This window comes from Mandrillus leucophaeus, unplaced genomic scaffold (genome assembly GCF_000951045.1).
Source record: "Mandrillus leucophaeus isolate KB7577 unplaced genomic scaffold, Mleu.le_1.0 Scaffold101, whole genome shotgun sequence".
Classification (NCBI taxonomy): domain Eukaryota; kingdom Metazoa; phylum Chordata; class Mammalia; order Primates; family Cercopithecidae; genus Mandrillus; species Mandrillus leucophaeus.
In genome coordinates, this window is record NW_012098210.1 from 4171163 (window position 1) to 4176960 (window position 5798).

The window sequence follows — 5798 nt, forward strand, 5'->3', positions numbered from 1 at the left end:
CTAGGTACCTCATGTAAGTGGAATCATATATTTGTCCTTTTGTGTCTGGCTTATTTCGCTTAGCACAATGTCCTCAAGGTTCATCCATGTGGTAGCATGTGTGAGAATTTCCTTCCTTTTTAAGGCTGAATAATATGCCACTGTGTATGTATACTACATTTTGTTCATTCCTTTGTTGATGGATACTCGGATTGCCTCTACATTTTTGTTTATTGTGAATAAGGCTGCTGTGAATATGGGTGTACAAATATCTCTTTGAGTCCCTGCCCTCAGTTCTTTTGGGTGTATACCCAGAGGTGGAATTGCTGAGTCATGTGGTAATTCTGTGTTTGATTTTTTGAGGAACTGCCAGACTGTTTACTATAGCAGCTGCATTATTTTACATTCTGACCAACAGTGCACAAAGGTTTCAGTTTTTTCACATCTTCACCAATACTTGTTATTTTGGTTTTTCTTTTTTGAAAATAGCCACTCTAGTGGATGTGAAGTGTGTGGCAGTTTAAATTTAATTAAAAATAAATACATAAATTCACTTCCTTAGTCACACTAGCCACATTTTAATTGTTTAATAGCCATACGCAGCTGTGGCTCTTATATTGGACAGTACAGAGAGAACATTTCCATTATTGCAGAAAGTTCTATACTGACAAAACCTGGAGGTAGCAGTGGACCTGAAAGGGATTGATCCAAGCCCAGCAGAGTCACCAAGGATTTAGTCAATTTATAACTGACACATACTTTGAGAGGCAATCCATTGATAACTGACACATACATCAATTGTTTTCATACTTTGTGTATGTAGTATAGCCCAGTATAGACATAGTTTTATATTCTGCCTTTTTCATGTTGCTGCACGGTGTTTATAGTTGTCTTGTTAATAGCTGCACAGAAAATTGATTTACCGTCATTTACCTAATAATTTTTCCTTGTTAGGGACATAAAACCAGTTTCTCCTTTTCAGTACTGCAGTAGAGTATGCTTATTTCCTGGTTGTCTCCACGCTTAGCCCTTCTGGTTTCTTCATCTATTCATTTTATCGTCTTGCTCTTTTTGGTCTCCTTACTGCTTTAACCACTCCATTGGACATATTTAGCCTCTAGGTAAAGTCTGACTAATGCTAACTAGAACCAGACCATGCCTGTGTTAATATAGCCTAAAATACCAGTAGCTATTTTTGCTATTTGAACTGATTGTACCATCTTGAGTCAAGTGCCTACTCCAAAACAGTCAAGGTGCACATTGCCTTAGGCTGGGGTAAATGCGTGTTCGTGAACCTATCACTGTGGCAGAGGGGCAGGATTAAAAATAAGTAGACTGTACGAGCTACTGTATACCATGAAAAGAGTTGAATGGATTTTTAAGAGGGAACTAACTGCAGTGTCCAGTACCTGGGGGAAGATGGGGAGATAAGAATTACGGGTTGAACATCCCAAAATCAAAAATTTGAAATTTTCAAAATCTGAAAGTTTTTGAGTGCCAATGTGATGCTCAAAAGAAACGCTCATTGGAGCATTTTGGATTTAGGATTTTCTGACTAGGGATGCTCAACCAGTAAGTGTAATGCAAATATTCCAAATTCTGAAAAGAATTCTGAAATGCAAAACACTTCCGGTCTCAAGCATTTTGGGTAAGAGATATTCAGTCTGTACCTCTCAGGTGTCTGGCTTATGCAGGGTACATAGACTCGCATGCTGTCAACTGACTGACTAGGCAAGACTTCAGGATCAACAGTTTTACAGACAATGTCAAAAGCGCTCTGTTTAGATGTGTTATTTTTGAGATACCTGTGAAAACTTTCTCGTGGAGATGTCGGTAAGTGGTTGGAAATATGAGTCTGAAGCTTGAGGGAGAAGTTGGCGGTTGGAGATACAAGTCTTGGGGTCATTGGCATGGAATTGGTAATTAAAGCCAAGGGACTGGATGATGATACCTAGGGAGAGAGTGTGGTAGGTCCAGAACTGAGCCCAGGTCCCGTTCAACATTTTGAAGTCAGATAGAGATAAAATAGCACAGGAGACTGACAAAGAGCGGCCAGTCAGGTAGAGTGAGAATCTGATAAGTATGGTATGGAAGTAGCTGAGCGGAGAATGTTTCAAGGAGGAAATGGTCAACTAGATCTGACATTGCCAAGATATATGATAAGATGAAGGCAGGAGAGTCTATCTGATTTGCAGCATGGAGGTTGTTTTATTTACTTATGTTTGAAGACTTTAGTCTCCAGAGCCTGTGGAGATCACACTGAGACCACATTGACTTTTCTTTGCTGAGGTAATGGATATTTGAAAGTAATTTGATGGCCAGGTGCTGTGGCTGATGCTTATTCTCCCAGCACTTTGGAAGGCCAAAGCATGAGAATTACTTGAGGCCAGAAGTTCAAGACCAGCCTGGGCAATGTAGGGAGGCTCTTTCCTTTTAATTACTGGTTTTCAAAAAAAGATTTGGTGTTTCAGCACCCTTCAAAGGTGGCCAAAGTAGTGTTGTTTTCTTTTTTGAGATGGGGTTTTGCTCTTGTTGCCCAGGCTGGAGTGCAATGGCTCAATCTCGGCTCACCACAACCTCTGCCTCCTGGGTTCAAGCGATTCTCCTGCTTCAGCCTCCTGAGTAGCTGGGATTACAGGCATGGGCCACCATGCTCAGCTAATTCTTATTTTTAGTAGAGATGAGATTTCTTCATGTTGGTCAGGCTGGTCTCAAACTCCCAACCTCAGGTGATCCCGCCTGCCTTGGCCTCCCAAAGTGCTGGGGTTATAGGCATGAGCCACTGCGCCTGGCCAGTAGTTTCTTACAGTTATCATTATGAACTCAGAAATTTTTATATACTTGTGTTTAAATCACTTTTTGTTTATTATTTTAATGCTCAAATTGTCCTATCATTGGCCATTAGGAGTCTGTCTTCAATGCCTTTCTCATTTTCAATATAATTTTTTCCCCAGGCATCCCCAGTGATTTATCAAAAAGAGAAACTATTTAGCATTGTGGCTTTCATAATTTCTTTCTTTCTTTCTTACTTTTTTTTTTTTTTGAAGCAGAGTCTAGCTTTGTTGCCCAGGCTGGAGAGCAGTGGCGCGATCTTGGCTCACTGCAGCCTCCACCTGCCAGGTTCGGGCAATTCTCTTGCCTCAGCCTCCCAAGTAGCTGGGATTACAGGTGCCTACCACCACGCCCAGATAATTTTTGTGTTTTTAGTAGAGACGGAGTTTACCATATTGGCCAGGCTGGTCTTGAACTCCTGACCTCAAGTGATCCACCCACCGCGGCCTCCCGAAGTGCTGGGATTACAGGAGTGAGTCACTGGACCCAGCCCATAATTTCTTCTATAACTAATATGACAAATTTGGGATTGAGAACACTGTTAATTCCATGTCCTTCAAGGGAGAAACATACTAGTTTCTCCCTTGAATAGTTAGAGTCTATTTGATTGGTACTGGATTCCATGAGTGTTGGTTATAAACCAGGAATAGTACAAAAGTGACAATATAAAGTTCCAATATGGTAAACAGCCCCAGGGTGCTTGCCTGCCCACAGGAATAGGAGAGGTTGGGGCTTGAGACACTGGGGACATTTGCTCTCATGTCTACTTATTTTGTCTAGGAATCTTTGTAGAAAGCACTGTTGTGAAGTGAGTGACAGCGAAGCAGGTACCAGATAGTGATTTATGATTTAGGGGCTCGTTGCATGTGGAACCCAGCAGCTGTCTTGGTTCTGCTTCCTGGCAGGGGTCTGGGGAGCACACTTGAGCCCAGTTTTGAGATTGCGAATATGTTTTTCTTCTCCATCTTACTAGATCTTTTGGCAGTATTCGACATATTCCCTCCTTGGAAGAGCTTTATCTTAATAAACTAAAAAAAAAAAAAAAAAAAAATTCCTTCCTTTCCCAGTAAGGCTGAAAACTAATTTTCCTTTAAATACTAAAGAAAGATGCCCGACTAAGAAACTGATAATAGGAGGACCTAATGAACTCCAGTGGGGCTTCTGATTTTTGGTGTCTTTCCCCTAACCCTGGAAGGCAATAGGAAAACAAGTGATGTCATCAGAACAGAGCCATTGGCAGAGCCTCTTGGGGACCTGAGTGGTTTTCTTGTCTCTGATAGTCTCTGTTCTGAATTAAGTAATGGCTTGTGATGGAGGTTGGTACTTCCTGCAACTCTTTCACATTTATAGTTATATGCTTGCTGTTAGTAAACAGATGCATTTACTCCAGAAGGAGGCTTTAATGGGCAAGGTGTGAGAGAGTGTTGGGAGAAAGAAGGATTCCTGATCATTCCTTGTCACAAAAATTATGGGTTTAATATATGAGATTGGCAGTTGTGCAGAGGTTGGGACTCAATACAACTGTATGTATTTGAATTAGAAAGCCTTGCATTCCTAGAAACTGGATTTCAGACAGGCTTTCCTTGTCCTTTCTGAGACATACAGACCCTGTACTTTTTTTGGAAACCCCCGTATCACTTAGGATACATTTGGCCACAAACGCCTAAGAAGACGGGGAGATAAACAGTGGGACAGCTGGCTGCAGCCCTAAAATGCCTCCTATAGTGCTATTGAGTGCAAAAATGAATGGTTGGCCAGTGCTATATGTAGCCCAGCTGTACCTGCCACTGTAGCAAACCCTGGATTCTCTCAACATAATTGACTGTGGCTGCCTATGCAGATGTGGTTCTAGGTGCCAGGCCAGGTGCTGGGGGTACAGTGGTGAGGATATCCACATGGCTCCCCCAGAGAGATGATGGTCTTGAGGTGGAGACTGTGCCGTGTGGGAAGCAGTCCTTTTTTGTTTTTTGGTTTTGAGACAGGGTCTTGCTCTGTCGTCTAGGCTGGAATGCAGTGGCGTGATCAGGTCTCACTGCAGCCTCAATCTCCTAGACTTCAGGCGATCCTCCCACTTTGGCCTCCCAAGGTTTTGGGATTACAGGCATGAACCATGGTGGGGAGCACTCCTAAGGAAGGACAGGGGCTGCTGGGACACACAGGCAGCTGGGGAAGATTTGGAGAGAAAGGGAACTCTTAAAGGATCAATGAAAATTTGCCGGAAGAGAAGTGGGTTTCAGTAGAGGGTGGTTTGCAGACTGTTTTAGATAGGAACACAGTAGCAAAAATCCTAAAGGTGAGAAAGTACAACCTGTTCTAGAAACTGACTCTAGTTCAGAATGGCTATGAGAGATAAGGCTGGATGAGTAGATAAGACCCTGATCCCAAGGGGCTTGTATGCCATTTTAAAGAGCTGTTATCTAGGTACTGGGGAGCTGTGGGAGGGGTTCAGGATGGAGAGTGACACAATCAGAATTTCTGGGAAGATCCTTGTGCTGCAGTGGCGAAAGTGTAGGTGGGAATGGACTCTAGGCTGAAGGTGAGGTAGCCAGTTAGGCTGTTGCAGTTACTCAGAGGAGGGATGATGTTGGCTTGAATTACGGGAATGACGGGTGGCATAATGAGTGGATGCAGCTGACAGCTGTTTTGGAGATCTACAAGCTGAGGAAGGAGCCACTAAGGGTGATGGCCACCTTGTTCTCTTGAGAATTCAGGGTAAAGGGTACCATTTGCTAAGATAGGTCACGTAGTAGAAGGAAGACGTTTGTGGGAAGAGATGATGAGCTTGGTTTTGGACACATGTTGAGTTTTAGGTGTCTGTGGAGACATCTATTCGGCATTTAGAGTTAGGGTCTGTAGCTCAAGAAGAGACAGCAGGGAGCGTGAGAATGAATGGGAAAACTCAGGGAGAGTGGGAGGCAGCAGAATAATAAGAGAGCTTAGGACCAACCCCAAGGAACCCTCAAATGAAGGGACAGGCCGAGGAAGAG